Consider the following 22463-nt stretch of genomic DNA (forward strand, 5'->3'; position numbering starts at 1 on the left):
TACACTTACTATATTGATATGAATGGTTTGGTTTTGGTTTTGTTCTTTTAATATCAAATGTACTGGTACAGGATGGTCAACGTGGTTATTGCCTTCATCACTACTCAACTTTATATATGCCTGACTATCTATAGAACTCTCTTCCTTTTACTAATCCTATCGGCCTCTCTTTGTACCTTTTGGGACAATTGCTAGTTTTATTATTTGGCACATTGGGGGGGTTTGGAGTTTCCATAGTAATTAGTTAAAATATTTTCAGTTGTTTTATAATTATTTAGTTGTTTTATAATTATTTTTAGTTGTTTTATAATTTGGTTTTAATTGTATTTAAAAGTTTAACAACTTGAAATTTATTCGAATATTTAAATGGTATAAAATTCAATACTCAAATTTATAATTCCAACCATTTCTATCAAATTTTATAAGAATTTGGCTTAAAAAAAATTCCGAAGGCCGGTTTTCTGACATTTACAATCCACATAATTGACTTTGAATTAAATACTCTTTTTGAATTCCAGTAATGCCATTGTGCGGCTCGTTCAATCCTTTATTGGTGGGTTATAGGAGAGATCACTTTTCATACTGGCAATCATTCTCACATGGAAATGAACGAGTTTGCCTCAATATTCTCTTCCATGATGGAAAGGAATTTTCTTGGATGCGAGAATATACTTATCATGACGTGGCCTTCAGTGGAAAGTAAAACACAGAGACGGGAGAACATGCTTCTCATGATATAGGTTTTGAATAGAAATGAAAGGAATAGTTTATTGTTTTTTTTTGGATATATTAAATTAATTTTTTTTTGAAGTACATGCTGATAGATATAAATATTCATTTTATAATATATTTTACAATTTGAAATTATAAACGAAAATTATGAAAATAAATTAAATTATTATTATTAATAATAATTATAAAAAATAATTTATAAATTAAATATATAAATTGATTTATTTTATTTTATTATAAATTTTTTTAATTTCTCATTTTTTTTTACAATATTATAAGTTAATATTATAACTTAATCAATATCATATGTCTAAAAAACCATAATAAATTTCAATATATATATATATATATATATATGATGATGATGACTACGATCATGATGATAATGGTTAACATTCGGTGAGACCAAATATTGGTCTATCCAACCTAAAGAAACAAATTATTTATTTTGATTTAACATTTTATTCTTATGCTCAAAAAACTTGGAGGGAAGCCTCCCAAGCTCACTATAATTTTGACATTGTAAAAAGCTAAGAAAATCAGTATTGTAATAAAAATTGTGACACTGAAATCTAATATGGTTCTATGCGGGACACTATATATAAATACAATTAAAAAACAAAATCTCAACTCCTTATTTTAACTATTATTAACTATTATTAAAAATATTATGGTAAAGATTATATATCCAGCATCTCCGTATTAATGATTGATAAGGAAAATTCTAAAATTCCTATTTTAAGGCCAACAATAAAAATATTAGATTGCAAGAGACTCGGTTATGTAATCTGCACTTTTTAAAGTGGATTATGCCCCCACCACTGGGATTAGAAAAATGTGAGTTAAAATATTGGATTTGTTGTTTATGTTGTTACTATTAATAGTGTGATATTGCTGTTATGTTTGGCATCTTGTTATACACTTTGCTTTCATATGCATTTTCCAAAGGGATACACTAATTATAATAATGCGGTCATGATGGTGAAACCTACTTCGTTGTTTTGATCCGTCACATATATTAAACTAAGGGCATTTTCACTTTGGGAGGTGGATTGCACCTCGATTTTCAATTATAGCAATGCGTTATATATGTATGTTTTATGTTGATGGGTAAAGTGTCCAGAAATGAATTATTACCATCAATTATAGCCGTGCGTAATATGTGTATATTTTATTTTATTTTTAAATATTATGTTTTATGAGATGGCTAATGTATCAACAAATGAATTGTTTTGATGGTAAATATGGATTTTTTGGGGATATGGATGTTGTTTTGTGGTAAATAGGATTTTTTCAATAGAATGAGCTTGCCAATTTTTTGTACAAGTCTTGTTGTTTTTTAGCTTTGGCTGATTTTCTCTCGTAGAGTCCTTTGCCGGAGTTTTTTCATCATGTCTACTGTCATTTTCGAGTCTCTTTCCACCTCTAGTCTTTGAAACCACTCCCTTACTGCAATTTTCAATCTCTGCTTCAATGCATGGAGCTCTGCTTCATTTTTTATCGCAGTACCACAGTCCATGGCAAATATTCAAACCGCATTTCCTTTGTCATCCCTGAATACTCTTTCCATCCCCGCCGCCCAAGGGTTCCCTTTCACGGCTCCATCAAAGTTAAGTTTGATAAATTCTTTCTGAGACCATGTGAATCTGTTCGCGGTCTCACAACTAGGGGGTGTTGTTTCCATGAGGTGGGGTTTAGCATACCTGGCTTCAAGTTTAAACCCATCATTATTCATTCTTTCTAAGGATTTGTTTTCCAATCTTTCGCATACCATTTCTCAGCTAAGATCATTTCTCGTATGTTCTGGAGTATCATTTTCCATCTTTCTTCTTTTGATCTTTTTTCATCTTTGAAGATCCGTTTATTTCTTTTCTTCCATATTGCCCATAGAAAGTAAGCTAAAGATAGTTTTTAGGCTCAATTCACGGTGGGGTTTTGGTAAGGCTTTTTTCGCCAATTATCCATTGTTTCTTTTATACTAGTTTGATTTCTGTCATTTACTCTGAAGAGTTGATCATGGTTTCTCCACATGTTTTCACTGTAGCTATAGGCTTTGGTTAGATGTTCCATTGTTTTTGCTTGTTCATTACATATACTACAGATCGAGGGTCCCTAGCGGCCTTTTTTCTACAGTTGGTCCCAAGTAAGTTCTCGCCCATGTCGTAAGATCCACTTGAAAAAAGCGATTTTCGGCCATGACTTTTTGCCATATTCTTTCCCATATCTATATCCCCTGTTGCAGTTAGTGTGCTACTTGTAGTTGATAGCCCTCTTTAATTATCAACATCCCTTTAATATTATATCCCCATCTTAGAATCTCTGACCCTTCCGTTTTTTCTATTGTGAGGGTTTCCATCTCTTTCTCATATACCTTCCATTGGGGGGTTTCTGGTGCATCTAGCCAATCCTGTTTCTGTTTCCATTTTCTCCAATACTCTCCTATTTCCATGCTCCAAAGTTTTTTATTGTATTTTCTTTAGGGTTATTAGTATATTGACATACTATTCCTAACTCAGGTTTGTTGTTTAGTTTTTCTCTCTGTTGCCACGCTTCTTCCCAAAATTTTGCTTCGTCTCCTCCCCTTATTTCCCATAAACTATGGGTTCTAATCAAATTTCTCTTATCTGAGGCTAAGTTCCAGATGGCTAATCCCTTAACATTGTCCTGGACTCTCAACTTTCCTTCAATTGAGCTCGACATTCCATATTTCCTTCTATAGGTCTGCTCCTCCATAGATCCATCTCGACCAAAGCTTTGCCACCATGACTTGATTGAGAATGTACGGGTCTCTGAGTCCCAACCACCCTTTTTTTAGAGGTTTTCTAAGCCAGTTCCATGATAGCAGAGCCCATTTTCTTTTCTGTTCTGGGCCCTTGCCACAAGAAATTTTTGAAGATGGCTATCATCTTTTGTCAAACTATTTTTGGTGTCACTTGACTGGTTAATTGGTAAATCAGGATTGATTGTAGCATTGATCTTAGTAATATTACTTGACTTAACATATTCAGTGATCTGAATGTCCAATTTTTCATTCTCCCTTGTATTTTTTCCAACAGGGGTTTCCAGTTTCCCACTCTAGTTTTTTTTTTTGGGGTGTGTTTCACGACACCCTAGTCATTGGGTGGCCGCTACATCCATAGAAATATCTAAGTTGATCAATCTCGAAGGGAATCAAGCCCTGCGGCCAATAACTATGCCTAACCCCTAGGGCTTCGAGGAGAATTGACCCTGTGATCTCCTGATCGGCGAGGCACTGATTTGACCAGTTGAGCTAACCCTTAGGGCTTTTCCCACTCTATTTTTTTGGTCACTTAGCTGAATTCCTAGTTATTTCTAAGGAAGATTACCATTTCAAAATCCCATTATTCTTGCTAAGAAAGCTTGTGATGGGACTATTGTATTGAAGAAAAAGATAACAGACTTTTCCTTATTTATCTTCGTCCATGATGCGCTTTTGAAATCAGTTAGAATCTCCATTAACACTCTGGCTTGCTTAAGAGATGCTTGCCCATGCATCATTATGTCATCAACAAATTGTTGGTGATTTAACGGTAGATCATTCCACCACAATCTAAGACCTGTGTACTATTCTCTGTATACTTTCTCTTTTATATACCTTCCTAGTCCTTCTATGGCCAATATGAACGGGAACGGGGACACCGGGTCACCTTGCTTGAGCCCACGGGTTGCATTGAATTCCTATGTGGGCGATCCATTAAGTAAAATTGACAGGACTGGAGTTGATATCATCGACATTATCCAGCTTATCCATCTTACATCAAAGCCAAATGCCTTCAAAATTCCATGTAGGTACTTCCATTTTAGACGATCATAGGCTTTTGATAAGTCTAGCTTTACCAGCATCCCTTTGGCTTTTCTTGTCTTTAGTAAGTGTATTACTTCTTGTGCCATCATAATGCCATCGACTATTTGTCTCCCATTAACAAACCCTGTTTGTTCTTGAGAGATTATACCAGGTAAGATAGGTTTTAGGTGGTTTACCATAATTGTTGCCAAGATTTTGTAAATTACATTACAAAGTGCTATTGGTCTAAAACCTTGCGGTTCTTCTGAGTGATCCGTTTTAGGAATGAGGGCCAAAAAGGTGGATTTCAGGGTCGGTTGCATTCTTTTGGTACGTCGGGACTCCTCAACGATTTTCACAATATCATCCCCCACGAATGGCCACGTTTCCTGATAGAATTCTGTTGTGAACCCATCTGGACTTGGTGCTTTGTTCTTCGTCAGGATTTTGATGACTTCTTTTACCTCTACTTTAGATATTTCCCTTAGCAAAGCCATGTTCTGATCCCTGCTCACCAAATTGGGAATGTGCCGAGTGATTTTGTTTATATTCTCCTCCTTATTTAGATTGGTTTCTGTGAGTAGCCTTCGAAAGTGTTGAACTAACAGTTTCTCCATATCTTCCTTTTGAGTAACTCGGTTTCCTTGCTGATCGACTAGGGATAATATCCTATTTTGCTTCCTATGTTGGATCATAGCTTTATTGTAAAACCCTATATTCCTTTCCCCTTCCTTTAACCATTGGATTCTTGATTTCTGTTTCCATAGTATTTCTTCTTGTTGTCTCCTTTCCTATAGTTTATTTAATAGTTGTCCTTCCTCCTCCCTAGCAACTCATTTCTGCCCTCATTAATGATTTGTTGTTGTACTTTCCTCATCTTGGCTTGGATCAATTCCTATTCCTACTAAATGTTGTCGAACTCATCCTTGTTCCATTTTTTTATTTTTCCTTTTAATTCTTTAAGTCTGAGTTGGAAGGTATGCATCTGATTTCTACCTTCTTTCTCACTCCCATTCCACCATTCCTTAAGTTTTTCAATGAATGTCAGTTCTCTTAGCCATAATGCTTCGAACCATAATGGTCTATTTACATTTCCTTGTTTCATTTCCACTTCTAATTTTATAGGTCAATCATCCGACCCCAAGCACGGTAGTATAGAAGCTTTATAGTAAACATCTTTACTAATGAGATTTTCTATTACCAAGAACCTATCCATATGAGAAGCTATTTGCTTGTTCCCTCCCCTTCTATTGTTCCACATATATTTTCCATTCATTTTTGTGATGTCCACCGGGTGAAGTTCTTCTTGTATATCCCTAAATTTCTCCCTTTCTGGCTCTTCCCTTCAGATTCCCCATTTCTTCTCCTACAACGTTGTTATCAAGTTGAAGTCGCCTTCTAGTAACCAAAGCTTTTCCTCATGCATTTGGTTTAACTTCTTTATCCTCTGGAGGAAGTTTTCCTTTTCTACTAGGATGTGCGGGCCATAGACTACAGAGATTAAGAACCAATCTTTATTTCCTATCGGGTAGAACCGCCCAGTGAGGATGCGCTTCATGCCTATCGTGTAATCAACTGTCACCTCTGTTGGGTTCCACAGAATTGCTATCCCTCCTGTGCTTCGTCGTGCATCTATAGACATACCTTCATACCTCGGTTTCATCTTGCTTAGGATTTCATCTAGTTTCCCTCCTGTAATCTTAGTTTCTTGAAGCAACATTAATTGGGGTTTCTCTTTTCTTAATCTCTCTGCTAAGTATCTTTGTTTTCCTTGGTTGTTTAGCCCTCTTATGTTCCAAGATGTTACTATCATTGGGATACTTTGTTTATTCTTTGGTATACCACTGATAGCGGTACCACCCTGCCTATGTTCAACAAAATTTCTCCCATGATCTGTATTTATTCCTGTAAGTTTCTCCAACCCCTTTTCTTTCCTCCTTTTGTCTTGTATGGATGCTCATGGGGGTTTTCTTGATGCATCCCCAGTTGTTCTAATATCTCAACCTTTCACTGTCCCTGCTTGGCTTGATACTGTTGGAATGTCTCTCTCTACAATCCTTTTTGGTCTTCTGGGATAAATATTTCATCTAAGTGTCTCCATTCATTCAGCAGTTCCTTCAAAACTTCTTCTTCCATGCTAAGTTCCTCTCCTTTGCTTGGATCGATTTCCATTGTAGTAGTTTTCATCCCCTCCCTTTCTTCCTTGTTCTCTTTATCTACCAAATCTCTTTGAGCTTTCCTCTTGGGTGTTGATTTTCCTTGACTCAAACTACTCTCTTTTCCTTTATCATGATAATCCATGAGTTGGATCTCGCTTTCTTCATCTTATTCTACTTGTAATGCTTCAAAGCTATTCTTACCAATCTGCTGAGTTTGGGATTCTTTTTTCCCTGTGTTGTGGGTTTCCTTTGGTTGCCTCCTCTTGTTTTTCGCTTCTTGGAACCCTTCCTTGTCTTCCTGAGGTTTCTTCTGTCGCTTGAGCTTATTCTCCATATCCTCCATGTTTTTTGGACAATCATTAAATAGATGGCCATATTCATGGCATCTTCAGCATCTGAATGGAATGTGTTCGTAGTCTAAGGTTTGTTGCCAAAACTCTTCATGGTATTCTAACTCCATAGATTCAGGTATGGCTTCAGCTATGTTCATGCACACACATATTCTCGTGTAAGATGTGTATCTACCTCCTTTTGTCATTTCTGCTATTTTGACGAATTTTCCTATCGTATTCCCAATACCCTCTAGTATTTCTGGGTCCCAGAAGTCCATTGGAGACCAAACAATCTTACCCATACCGGAGCTGCCAGGAATTTCTCCTTGTCTCGGTCATAAAATTCTTCCCAATATCTCATGAACAAACCAACATTATAATGGAAATAAGGGCCATTTTGAAATATTATTTCCTTATTTTGGAGGTTTGAGAATAGCTTTTGTATCTCTCCAATTTATTCATCGGAATGATGAATCTCAATTTCTCTACTTCACATGGTAGGATTTTCCTCTGTTGCGAGCCTACGATCGCGCCTCAAGGACAGGTCCTGTCACTTGTTTGTCTCTTGTGTTTGCTTTTGATTGCTGGTGTTCTGCTGGAAATCCCCTGCCACCACGTCCCAGTAGGAGGGGATTCCCCACCCCCCCCCCCCCCCCCCCCCCCCCCCCCCGACTTCCTCTGTGATCTTGACCTGGTAGGCTACCCCCTGGTATGCAGCTTTGCAGTAACCGTTAGAGTTGGGTAACGAGTGAGCTTAGTTCATGGCTGTCACAGTTCCATTAGGGTTGCAGAGCATTCTCTTTTTCTATTGTGACACTTATTTGAATTATCAAAACATAATGTTATTTAAAAGAATTTTATGAGAATTGTATTTTTGGTAGGATATGAATATTTTATTTTTCGAGAGGTGATCATGGAAGGCCAAAAAAATTATTATAATTAATATACTCTTATGTGTTTCGATCATTGAATGTTTATTCTTTAGGGGGGGGGCATATTTTGTCACATTCATAAATGATGGATCTAAGAAGGTTTTGGCCTACCATATGAAAATTAAAGGTGAGGTGTTTCAGATATTTCAAAATTTTCATGTTATTATTGAAACAAAGACTAACAAATCTCTCAAGTGTTTGAGAACAGATTATTGTAATAAGTTTGGCATTAAACATGAGAAGATTGTCCCTGGTACTCCTCAACAGAATGGCATTGTAGAAAGGATGAATCACATTATCATGGAGAAGGTGAGGAGTATGTTGCCAAATTTAGGATTGGAAAAACGTTTATGCGTAGAAGCAGCAAGGACAACTTGTTATCTCATCAATTACTTACCTTTCAGATTCCTAGAAAGTGGTATTCTTCAAGAAGTTTGGATAAGTAAAAGGGTAAGTAATTCTCACCTAAAGTTTCTTGGATGCGAAGAATTTATGCATATTCCCAAAGAGCATAAAACTAAATTAGTTTATAAATCAAGGAAATATATTTTTATGGGACATGAGGATGGTGATTTTGGTTATTGTCTATGGGATTTGGTTAATCGAAAAATTGTTAGAAGAAGGAATGCAATATTTAATGAATTAGAGATGTATAAAATGTTTGTGGGTGATATGAAGGTCAGGAAAGTTGTTGATAGGTTTATAAATAACAAGAAAACATCCCACCATTGTAATAATATGAGCATCAAATTCAAGAACATGATGGAAAACAAGAGGAAAATGATGGAAAACAAGAAGAAGAAAACTTGTTACAAACATTACGAGAGATTCAACTAGAAAACACATTCCCACAATTGGTTCATACGTCTATTAGGCCTCATAAGCCCTCACAAAGGTATCCACCCTCAAATTATATTTTGCTAACTAATGAAGATGAGCCTCATTGTTTTTAGAAATCTTATGAAGAGGAAAGTAGCAAAAAGTGGAAGAAAGCAATGAAGGAAGAAACAAAGTCTCTATGGGAAAACAAAACATGGGAGACTGTGAAGCTTCCAAAAGGAATACATTGCCTACAAAAACAATGTCTAAACAAGATTAAACGTGAAGGTGAGGAGATGAAATAAGGATATAAAGCATGACTGAGGGTGAAGGGAGTTTCAAAAAAGAGGGTATTTACTTTATCGAAAAAATTTCCCTTGTTGTTAAAATGTCATCCATAAGAGTTATCCTTGATCTTGCTATTGTTGTAGACTTGGAATGTGAAAAAATAGATGTGAATATAGCTTTCCTTCATGTAGAACTGAAGAAGGAAATCCATATGGAACAACGAGAAGGATTTAAGGTAAAAGGTAAAGTTAACCTTATCTGCATTTGAAAAGAAAGAAGCCTTTATGGCATTAAAAAGGGAACCTCACCAATGGTACAATAAATTTGATTCATTTAAGTTAAAGCATGGCTTTAGAAGAATAAAGGTTCATCATTGTGTCGACATCAAAATGTAAGACCGAGAAAGGTATATTATCTGTATGTGGATGACATTCTAATTGTTGGACATGATAAGAATTTGATCAATAGGATCAAGATAGACTTTTGCAGCCAATTTTCAATGAAAGATTTAGGTCATGCAGAAAAAATATTGGGCATGGGGATTATGCATTAAGAAAGAACAAAAATTTGTGCCTCACAAGAAAATTATAATGAGAAGGTGTTAGACAGTTTCAATATGAAGGATGTCAAACTAGATGGTACACCCCTAGCATCACACTTCAAACTTAGTGTTGATTTGTGCCCTTATGATGAAAAGAAGAAGGAGGAGATGAGTAAAATCCCTTAATATGCTTCATCAGTTGATAGCTTGATGTATTCCATGGTATATACTCGTCTAGATATTGCACATTCAATGATCCGGATTTAAACAGGAATGCAACAAATTACAGAGATAACCATATACACAAAGATGCAGCGGAAATAATACTTCATTTCATTAATGGAAAATACTGAAATATGCTTACAACCAGAAATGGAAATAAACCAGCTAGGGCGATGGTAGCTTATCTCTGAGAAGAGATGTGATGGCTACATGCCTCTGAACTGTGTTACAATGAGGCTCGAAGGCCTATTTATTGTTGAGAAACAATGGAAAACCCTTAACATTCCAAAACCTAACCCTAGGAGATGAAACGCCAAACTGTGGGCCCCGTTTGGGGTAAATTGGTACATCAACTTCCCGGGGTCGTAACTTTGGCATATGATCTTCGTTTGACGCATACAATAGCTTGTTAGAAAGATCTATCCGAGCACTATCATTGTTGGAACGGGCAAAATTGGTCCATGGATTCCCCAAAAAAACGTCGTTTAGGGCCTCAAAACGGCTCCGGAAGTTCAGGACCCGAAAAACTGCTAAAAATAGTAAGTTGTGCTACAATTAAGGAAACTGAAAATGCTGAGAAAGACAATGGTGGGGGTCCAGGTGGACTTGGCAGGTGGCCACCAATATCCACCTGGATCATTCCTCCCCCCTTAGGAAGCAATGGTCCCCATTGCGTTGAGCTCCTCCATGAGATGAGGAAACTTTTGCTGAACTTGTTCCCTGGTGAGCCACTTGCCCTGCTGAAGGAGTTGGCCTGCGTTGACAACTCGATACAGTTGGATATTCTGTTGGCGAGTGTTCTTGATCTGTGTCCATGATCCGATCAGTTGCAGCTTGTTCCATGCAATCTGGATTTAATTCTGTGGGTTTGAGCTATTCTGCAATGTCAGATGTGTCTAGCAATGGTGGAAAGTATGGTCGAAGGCGGTCCACATTGAACACTGGGTGCAGGCCAAGGAATGGGGGAATGCTGAGCTCAAATGCATTGTCTCCCATAGCCTTAGTAATGGTGTAAGGACCATATCGGAGTGGTCTCAATTTCCGATAGGCTCCAGTAAGGCGTTCCTTTTGCAAATGCAACCAGACTTTGTCGCCCACCTGAAACTTGTGTGGCACCCGATGTTGATCATGTCGCTGCTTGTACTTGGCATTTGATTTCTCAAGAATGTCATGGACCTGCTGGCGAATATGTTGGATGCGCTCAATGAAGCTGGTGGCCTTATCTGTTTCGGACTGGACATGAGCTAAATTCATGTGAGTAGCTGCAAGTGGTATGGCCACATCAATGGGGCATAGTGGCTGGAATCCCAAACCCACCTGAAAAGGGCTATGGCCAGTGGAGCTGTGAAGAGCTCGGTTGTAGCTGTGCTGAACATAGGGGAGGCTCTCGTCCCATGTGCGTGGATGCTTTGAGTTATACATGCGCAGAATGTGCACAATCATCCTATTGACAACCTCTGTCTGGCCATCAGTTTGAAGATGGAAGGTTGTGGACTTCGTGAGTTTGGTGTCCAGCATTGACCAGAGACTGGACCAAAATGTGCTGAGAAATCCACTGTCCCGATCTGAGATGATAGACTGTGGGATCCCAAAGTGCACCCACACTCGTTCAAAGAAGAGTTTAGCAGTGGCTTCTGCTGTGATATTCTTCTTGCAGGCCACCATAATGGCCATCTTCGAAAACCTGTCGACGACCACAAAAACACAGACATTTCCATGCTTAGTGGAAGGAAGGCCTGACATGTAATCCATGGAGATGGATTCCCAAGGTCGACTAGGGGTAGGCAACGGGGTATAGAGGCCGTGCTTCTTAATGGTCGGTTTGGCAATGGCACAAGCAGTACATGATCGGATGTACTTCCCAACATCCTGTCAAAGATTTGGCAAATAGAAATAATTTTGTAGTACCGCCACTGTTTTCTCGACCCCGAAATGCCCAGCAGCCCGATTGTAATGTGCTTCCCAAATCACCTTGGCACGCTCGCTTGAAGGAACACAAAGGTGACCGAGGTGGCATAATAGGGCATCCTGGAGGTGAAAATCTGCAACATGTTGACCCTCCAAGAGTGTCTGGTATGTGTGGCCAAATTCTGGGTCGCTTTTGTAGAGAAGTGGCCAATCAGAAGTCTCGTTCCCACAAGAGTTGAGCACGGTGGTTAACGCCATGATCGGTGGTCAACTGAGGCAATCTGCAACATTATTGGTGCTGCCCTTCTTATACTTGATATTCAAGTGGAACTGTTGCAGGTATGTAGACCACTTCTGATGGCGATCATTCTGCAATTTCCCTTGGGTCTGTATGAACTGCAGGGGTCGGTGGTCTGTGTGGATGACTGTTTCCTTCCCCAAAATGTAATGCTTCCATTGTCGGTAGGCCTGTACAATGGAATACATCTCTTTATCATAAGTGGGGTACTTCCGGACTGTGTCTGAAAGGGTTTCACTGTGATATGCCACTGGATGTCCATGTTGAGTAAGGACTGCCCCAATAGCATAGTCAGAGGCATCTGTCTCGACCTCAAATGGTTGTTGTAAATTTGGTAACGTGAGCACTGGTGCCGTGCAGAGGCGATCCTTCAACTCCATGAATGCCTTCTGTTGAGATTCAGACCAAAAGAATTTTGCTTTCACCCCTCCCTTGGTGACTTGACTCAAGGGCCAAGAAATATGAGAAAACCCCAACACAAACCTGCGGTAGAAGTTGGCAAGACCTAGAAAGCTGCGGAGCTCTGTTAGAGTGGTTGGAGAGGGCCAATCCCGAATGACTTGGATCTTGGCTGGATCGACATGCACCCCCTGTTCATCAATGATGTATCCCAGATACTGAATCTGGGTCATGCCAAAAGTGCATTTCTCCAAATTGGCACATAGCTTGTGTTGCCGCAGTGTTTGGAGAACCTGTCGGATGTGGTGGAGGTGCTCTTCCCAACTCTGGCTGAAGATCAGAATGTCATCCAAGTATACTACTACAAAGGAGTTGGTGACAGGCCGCAAGATGTCATCCATTAGCCTCATAAAGGTTGCAGGAGCATTCGTCAATCCGAAAGGCGTGACCAACCATTCGAAGAGGCCCTCCTTGGATTTGAAGGCAGTCTTCCACACATCAGAGGGTTCGATTGGTACCTGGTGATATCCTGACTTCAGATCAATCTTGCTGAAATATTTCGCCCCCTTTAGTTGGTCTAGGAGGTCATCAATCCGCGGGATCGGGTACCTATTACGGACAGTGATCTTGTTCAGCGCCCGATAGTCAATACAGAGTCTCCACATCCCATCCTTCTTCTGTACCAACACGATCGGGCTCCCACAGGGCGATGAACTCGGACGGATGTGACCTTTCTGCAGGAGCTCCTGAATTTGCCTCTTGATTTCATCGTTCTCTAGAACGGAGCGCCGATAAATTGGTCCATTGGGTAGCGGCGCACCTGGGGTCAGATCGATGGAGTGCTTGACTTGACAGTGTAGAGGAACCCCTGTCGAGGAGGTGAAGATGTCCTCGTACTCCTCCACAATCTTGTCTATCTGTAGTTGTCGTGTAGAGGGACCCCGTCTGGAGGCCGCGGCCACTGTCTTCTTCTTTCCTTGAGGGTGTATCATCAGGAAAACAAATTTCCTGGTTTTGGAAATGATCTTACTGCATTGTTTTGCAGTAAACAAAGAGATGGTGCCAGGTGGTGCTACCTCTGGTATCCTGAACAACTTATTTCCCAATGTAATAATAACAGCACGGGGCCTTGATTCATACACAGCATGTCGCTTCCACAAGTATGGTTGTCCTAGTAATACATCACAAACTTCAAGGGGAGCAATATCACACAATACCTCATCCGTGAAGGGCTTGATGTTGTATGGAAGGCGACACTGCTGGCTCATGCGAAGATCTCGTCCTTGGTGAAGCCACCCAATGGTGTATGGTTGTGGATGTGTTGTGGTCGGTAAGCCCAACCGCTTCACGACCTCTGCCGAAATGAGGTTCTTTTGACTCCCGCTATCAACAATGAACTGTATCGGGGAGCCCTTTACCCACATCTGGGAGTGGAAGAGACGCTCCTCCTCCTCTGGATCTTCAGGTTCATTTTTCTGGATCTTTGCGGTAGCAACAGTGGTGCTGGGATCCGCATCAATGATCTGCTTCCCTTTTTCATACCCCTTATCGGGTTTTGACTCAGAGTCGGAACATGCATCTGATTCTGAGACCTTTAGCTCAGCCACCAATGACTACTTGGCCCGACACTCACTTGTGTTGTGAGTGGAGCTCTTATGGAACTCGCACCATTTTCCAGTGTCCTTTCTTGGCTTCGCGGCGTTGTTCTTTGCTTGCAGCTTTGGCTGGTTGTCTTGGGCTGCCCCACCTTGGCTTTGTCCTTTGTTCTGTGGTTTAGGGGCACCTTTCCCCTGCTTTGGATTCGCAGATCCAAAGTCTCGCTTCTTTTGTTTAAACTTCTGCTCGACCTTGACGGCATATCGGTATGTTGCGCCGAGCGAGGGGATGTTTAAGAATTGTATTTCTTCCTGGATGTACTTGTGCAGGCAGCCACGGTATTTGAGTATCAAATGTTGCTCAGAATCCTTGATACCCAACTTTGTGCGAAGGGTATGGAAAAGATTGGTGAACTCCAACACGTCTTGGTCCCTTCCCTGCCGCAGCGTGGTCCACTTTATGTATTCATCCTCATAGCTTCCGACAGGGTAGTACTGCTCCTTGATGGCATCCCGGAACGAATCCCTGGTGGGTGCGACTGAAAATAGTGAGCCAGTACTTTCATCCTTCTGCTCGCAGTAGGTTTCCCACCAGTCCTTGACGTGGGGGGCTGCTTTGAGAAGAGCAAAAACAATCTTTTCTCGACTCGAAAATTCATGAACAGAAAAATAACCCTCTAGCAGATTTAACCATTTATCTACGACATCTGCGTTTATCTGACCCTCGAATATGGGGATTTCAAAATTAACTTGTACCTTAAAGGGTGTGGCGTTTCCAGAGTAGCTGCTGGAAGCCGATGCGTCGCTTCTGGGTAGCCGCTGAAGGATCTGGGCAAAGCTGTCCATCATCGCGTTCCGTTGTCGCTCGAGGGGTTCTTCGAGCAAGATTTTGATGGGATCTCCTGCCCCCTCGTCTTTCTTCTCGTCCGCCATGGGAGGCCGTCGGGATTTGCGAGGCTGGTCTTGCAAAGGTTCAACCAGTTCAAGCCCTAACTCCTTATATCCCGACCTTGTTGGGGACATGCAAAGAAAAACAGAGAAAAAGCAGACCGCTCTGATACCACTGATCCGGATTTAAACAGAAACGCAACAAATTACAGAGATAACCATATACACAAAGATGCAGCGGAAATAATACTTCATTTCATTAATGGAAAATACTGAAATATGCTTACAACCAGAAATGGAAATAAACCAGCTAAGGCGATGGTAGCTTATCTCTGAGAAGAGATGTGATGGCTACATGCCTCTGAACTGTGTTACAATGAGGCTCGAAGGCCTATTTATTGTTGAGAAACAATGGAAAACCCTTAACATTCCAAAACCTAACCCTAGGAGATGAAACGCCAAACTGTGGGCCCCGTTTGGGGTAAATTGGTACATCAACTTCCCGGGGTCGTAACTTTGGCATATGATCTCCGTTTGACGCATACAATAGCTCGTTAGAAAGATCTATCCGAGCACTATCATTGTTGGAACATGCAACATCGGTCCATTCCATGGACCCATGTTGCCCCCGGATTCCCCAAAAAACGTCATTTAGGGCCTCAAAATGGCTCCAGAAGTTCAGGACCCGAAAAACTGCTAAAAATAATAAGTTGTGCTACAATTAAGGAAACTGAAAATGCTGAGAAAGACAATGGTGGGGGTCCAGGTGGACTTGGCAGGTGGCCACGAATATACACCTGGATCATTCAATGAGAGTAGTGAGAAGGTTCCTTGCAAATCCAAGCAAACAAAATTGGTAAGAAGTATAGTGGATTTTGAGGTAACTGAAGGGTACTAGTAATATCTGATTATGTTTTGGTAATAATAATGTTGTTCTTAAAGATTACACATAAGCCAATATGGTCGGAGATGTGGATACTAGAAATTCCACCATTAGTTATTTATATGCTTTTGGAGGTGCAACATTGTCTTTGATGTCTAGATTGCACAAAGTAGTACCTCTCTACAACAAAGGTAGAATACATAGCTACCACAAAACATTGCAAAGAGATGTTGTGAATGTAGACATTCTTAAGAGAGCTAGGAATAAAACAAGACAAATATGTGTTGCATTGTGACAATAAAAATGTCATTCATTTAGCAAGAAACCCAACATATCATTCTAAGACAAAGAAAATTAATGTTCAATATAATTGGGTTCATAAGTGTTAAACAATGAGTTGGTACACTTGGAGAAAATGCACACTAAAGAAATCCATTGAATATGTTAACAAAGGTTTTTTCCAAGGGAAAAGCAAGAGCTTTGTAGAACCTTCGCTGGAGTAATGCAAGCATGATAAAAGGCCTCTTGGAAAAGAATTAGTAAAAGGAGAGAAACACAATGTCAAAAATATTCACTCAAAATTATATGCCCATAGTATGGGTAACACTTGGTATTTGACCTATGATATTGTAATGAAAACTATTTTTACTAGATTATCAGTAAAAAAAATTAGAGTAAAATGTAACATTTTTATTTTTATTATAATAATAATAATAATAATAAAACTATAATCCCTTTTCCATAGTTCTGTTTTTTTTTTTTCAATTATAAATGTGTATGTAATTATAAATATGTATGTATTAGGATGAACTGAACCTCATAAACAAAGTGTAATAACATATAAAAATATGGGAACTATTCTAGAATTTCAATTACATTAGGTCCTAACTGTTTATTATGAACATGACTATATTTTTTTTTTTTTTTCAGAAACCAAAAAGCTTTATATTATATGAGAGATATAAGGTCCAATAAGAAAATACATCTGAGATGGTTATATAAGGTCATTAGTCCAAATAGACTTATGCTCATAACATCAGTACTAATGGCAGCATATCCAAAACTAAAAACAACATATGTCCAAAAAACTCAAAGTTTACCATGTGAAAAGACTGTAAGAAGAAAACATAATAAAAGAGAGCATAAACAGTTTGAGAAATGAATGGCATGTATATCAACTGTGACTAGAATTCCGGAAATGCAAAATCACAGATCTGGAATATTTTTTATGATTATAAAAATATTTATAATTAAGAAAATTCAGTTGATCTCTAAAAGGTCAAAGTTCGCGATTTCCGTGGAATCCGGTCAATAAGCAATGGTTGAAATCGTAAGAACTCATTGTTGACATCATGACTCCGTTTCTCTGCATTGATCAGAAAATCAATTTTCATTTAAAATGCTAATTTGGGAGGTATGAGATTGCAGTTTCAGGTCTATTGACTTATTAAACGGATTTTCGCCATTTTCATTGCAAAACGAAAGCAGGGAGGAATTAGTGGCAGAACAAGTCACAAGGAGGTTCATAAATAGGCAGAAACGGTATCAATCCAGACATAATTTTAACCAATAACTGAGTATATTCGCAAGGCTCATTATTATGATCAAGATTATGATCAAGAGGGCCATCTTTATTAGCAAAGCTCATTATTATGATCAAGAGGGTCATCTTTATTAGCAAAGCTCATTATTATGATCCAGAGGGCCATCTTTATTTTGATTACAGATTGTGCGGAATATTTTAGAATGTAATTTGATGAATAGTAATGAGTTACCACCAATGATTTTATTTTGTTTTTCAAAATTTATAATATTTTCAAATTTTTTCTACTGATATTTTTCTAATTAAATTCTTGAGTATTCCCAAAATTTTACAGTTATACATCAACATTTCCAAAATTACAATTGCAACATAAATATTTCCAAAGTTACAATTGCAAATGTTAAAAGGGTTCCAAGGTCGATTCGAATGACTCCCTGTCTATTCTCACTTACAATACATGAATTACATAATAGACGAAGCGATTATTGAATCATTTTACCCCAATCGATTAAACTACCTAACCTAGTAATGGAGAATAGAATGGCTTCAATATGCTGTTGCAGTTTTCTCTGAAAGAAGATCTGTAAAAAGTAGAGATTACTGATAGCATAGGGAATGCTTGTGGGGCAGGTTGAAAAGGCTCGCCAGTGCATTCAGTAAGAAGACAGTAGGTAGTGAAGAAAATAAGTATTTAAGTTAATCAAAACAAGTTTAAAACAACCCAAAATTAGTATAGCTGTATATAGCATTAATGCCAACAAATATAAATATTCAAAGCTTCCAAGGAATAAAGCATGGATTCATTAAGCTTTATTACAACGAAGGAATAGAACCGCTGAAGTGTGAGGGGAACTCTGGTCGCCACTGAACGGCGTTGTCGAAAGGAAAATGAACCCTCGGCTCTCGCAGTATCGGTCAAAGCAAACCAGCCGCGGTCCAATCTATCGAGCAACAAACGCGTCCCTGCGAGTTTAGAGATCGATTCGGAGAAGCAATTAACCTTTTTAAATGTTATTTCTCAAGTTTAATTAATAAACTCTAAATACTCTAAAAGTTTCTAAACGTTTTTGAAAATTCCTGAGAGTGCTGAATTTATACATGCAATGAAATAAAATTTCACCAAAATCCACCAGAAACCCCAAAAATTAGCACTACTCCGTCGAATATTGTAAGAAGATGGCGTTTCCGGCGTAGAATGCCAATCGATGGCCGCATCCCAACCGTAAACCGCGCAAGCATCGGGTGAGATTACCCTTATTTTCAGCTAACGCCATCCCCAAACGACCAAATATCTACTTCGTGTAAGGACTGAGCTGCATCTGCAAAGATTCGCCAAACCTCATTATTCTCTGGGCAGAATGTATAAGAAGTTTTTGACTGGAGTCGGAACTGCCTGGAATATTGAACTGAAGGAGTTTCTACTTGAAACCTACCATATTTACAATGTTTCACGAAGAAAACCCGTGAAATGGTGCGGATTTTCAAAGATGCAAAGGGGGATTTTATAAGTCGCTGCATACAGGATACCGGATATTCATGTTCAACCAAGTTCATTGGATTCTTACCTAAAAAGCATGATTCATAAGTCACAAGATTAGAAATAAATGATCTAAGTTCGTTGAATATTCCCAGAACATACATGCGTCCAGGTGCAATGTACGTAAAGTTGCTTTCTTTTCACACGCCAGAAGGGGACACGTTGGCCATGGATTTGTCTTTAATTAAGGATCATGCATGTTTCTTTTCCTTTTTAATTCTCACTAAACACTATGTTGCTGCCTTTTTAAGGCACAAGATTAGAAATAAATGATCTAAGTTCATTGAATATTGCCACAACATAGATGCGTCCAGGTGCAATGTACGTAAAGTTGCTTTCTTTTCACATGCCAGAAGGGGACACGTTGGCCATGGATTTGTCCTTAATTAAGGATCATGCATGTTTCTTTTCCTTTTTAATTCTCAGTAATAAGGCAATGGGAAGTATTTTCTACCGGAATGTGTAAGGATGTGAGGAGTTTGTTCCGAAAATAATTGGGTAGAATATTTTTAGAAAATTTAGTTATGGTTGTTAACTTTCAAGAATTTTTTTGAAGTGGTTTAAATTTTTTAATAGAATTAGATTTATTTTCACCATTAAAACGGAAAAAAACTTTCAAACACTCTCATAGTCTAGTTATAAAAAGAAAAACGACCCAAACACTACCATCCAGCCAATGTTTTTCTAACTGGCTGCCACTATAAACCTGTTATCCTGAACAGACCCAAACACTACCATCCAGCCAATGTTTTTCTAACTGGCTTCCACTATAAACCTGTTATCCTGAACAGACCCAGGATCAAATCTAACTCGCAAATGTCCTCTATGGGGTCACCTACTCTTCTAGCCAAGACACAACAGACCCAGGATCAAATCTAACTCGCTGCCACTATAAAAATGTCCTCCATGGGGTCGCCTACTCTTCTAGCCAAGACACAACAGGTCATATATATACTCAATGAGATTTGAACCCTCATCTCGTGCGTTTCACCCAGCGAAACTTACCATTATTTTATTAGGTCTAGGTCGAAGCTTGTGTCCAATTTCTCTTCCTAATACTTGTATGCATAAATAACTTGTATCCCTACGTAACCAACGTTTATGTGGAAACTGTATATAATGATTTCTCACGCATGTCTTGCATAAGTACAAATAAAATATGTCTACGATCGGTACGCATGTCTTGCATAAGTACAAATAAAATATGTCTATGATCGGTATCTCTCCTATTACATAGTTAAGGAGTCAAATTGTTACATGGAAGGTTATTTGGAAAAGAAGTTTATATTTTTTTATCTTTTTTAAATAGTGGAAAAGTTTATGGTAATTTAATTGTTAAATCAATAATAAAGATGGATTTATTACTATTATTTAAGGAAAATTATATTTGATGATTTTGAAGCTTGGATTTTTAACCTATTTCATTACATATAAAAAACAAGTTCTTAGTCATATGTAGACAATTTTAAAACAGACTCACTTTAATCATAAAAACCTATATTAATATTAGTAAACTATATATTTATTAATTTTATTTATAATTTTAAATATTATTTATAATTATAAACAAAATGTTTCTTGTATATTTTATTGATGTATTAATCTCAACTATATATAATCAAACATATAATTAAACATTATTAATGAAACAATCTTACCTATATAATATAACAGTATATATTCATATGAAATTTTAATATAATAAGAAATTTTAAACTTTTCATAATAATTTATTTATAATAACATCATTTTTTTTATAAAAATTATTTGTGAACTTCATGCTAACTACACACCTGATAAGACCTTTTCCTAGTTTTAAAATTCTTTATTTAAAGTGGACATTGAACTATTTAGTATAACTTTATGATGAGCAATAAAGAAATCGACATACATAAAACACTTTTTTACTTAATAATATATTTTATTTTATTTTTATTATTTCAATTATTTAATTTATATAAATAAAAATATTAAATAATTTTATTATTAATATAATTTTTTTTAAATTATATATATTAAAATTTATTTTAAATATTAAAGTAACAGCACTACATTTTTTATATTAAGATATAAAAGTACTCATTAACGTATATTCGGATATAAAAGTACTTATTAACATGATAGTAAATTCTACAACCTATTAAAAATTCTTTAAACCTTATAAATCTTACGTTTCAAAAGATCAAAATGCAATGATTTAAATGATTAAGAGAGAAAATATTTATGATGGTTGAGAGGATAGTTTGCAGAAGACGGAAAGGCTAGCTCTTCAAGCCTCCACCCTTCTCATCATTTCTCCCCTACGGCCATGATTGTTATCAATGGAATTGGATCCATTAATGTTATTCTCATGATGCGTTATATGATTCTTAGTTTGAAGCCATCGTCTCTAATTAGAAGTCAACAGGTGGATCTGGGAATAACTATGTTATCGCACATTGGTTGAAGAATACCCAATCTCATGGTAATTGTTCGCTCTTAATTTTCAGTTTCTCAAATTGTATTGAATATGCAAGCATATCCCCTCCATTGGTTATGTCAAATTTGATGAAAAAGTTGAAAAACCGGTTAAGGGTTTTCTAAATCTTATATGTTTATTATTTTGCACATTTGTTTTGGGTTTTGGAATTTTTATTGTAATTTAGTTAAAATATTTTACTGCTGAAACTTATAGTCCCAACAATATCTACCAAATTTGACCGAAAATTAAAAATAAAGAAACAAAACTTTTAACAAGCATACATATCCAGCAGCTGGTTGTCTGACATTTACGATCCACATAATTGACTTTCAATTAGATGCTCTCTTAGAAGTCAAGTAATGCCATTGTGCGGTTCATTATATCCTTCACTGTTGGGTTATAGGATAGGTCACATCAAGAAGTCCAAGTTCACTAGCGTTTCATACTGTCAATCATTCTCACATGGAAATGAACGAGTTTGCCTCAATATTCTCTTCCATCATGCAAAGGAATTTTCTTGGATGCGAGAATATACTTATCATGACGTGGCCTTCAGTGAAAAGTAAAACACTGGGACGGGAGAACATGCTTTTCATGATATATGTTTTGAATAAAAATAAAAGGAATAGTTTTTTTTGGATATATATATATATATATATATATATATATATATATATATATATATATATATATATATATATTTTTTTTTTTTTTTTGAAGTACACTTTTGTGGATATGAATATTTATTTTATAATATATTTTATAGTATTAAAATCATTTTTTTATGAAAATAAATTAAATTATAATTTAATTTAAATTATTATTAATATTAATTATAAAAAATTATTTATGATTCATATATATATATATTTATTTATGTAGAAGTATTGGGATTTATTTTATTGATGATGATGGTTAATGGCCATTAAGACCAAACTTTGGTTTATCGCACCTAAAGAAACGAATTATTTAGTTTGATTTAAGATTTTATTCCTATATTCAAAAAGCTTGGAGAGAAGCCCCCCGAGCTCACTATAATTTTGATAACGTAAAAGGCTAGGAAGGTCAGTATTGCAACAAATATTTTGAAACTGAGATCTAATGTGGTTATACGCAGGGCA

The 22463-nt window shown here is 37.4% G+C and overlaps 1 long non-coding RNA gene across 1 annotated transcript; it reads right to left on the reverse strand.

Moving 5' to 3' along the window:
* Nucleotides 1-17744: 17744 nt before the first annotated feature.
* LOC149162635 (uncharacterized) lies at nucleotides 17745-18807 on the reverse strand. The gene is made up of 2 exons (XR_016261570.1): nucleotides 18443-18807; nucleotides 17745-18307 (listed from the first exon to the last, which is right to left on the reverse strand). It is a non-coding gene; the product is annotated as an uncharacterized LOC149162635 (long non-coding RNA).
* Nucleotides 18808-22463: the final 3656 nt, after the last annotated feature.

Source organism: Pinus tabuliformis, chromosome 5_2 (genome assembly GCF_031772625.1).
Source record: "Pinus tabuliformis cultivar Carrire ecotype Pingquan chromosome 5_2, CPIR1, whole genome shotgun sequence".
Classification (NCBI taxonomy): domain Eukaryota; kingdom Viridiplantae; phylum Streptophyta; class Pinopsida; order Pinales; family Pinaceae; genus Pinus; species Pinus tabuliformis.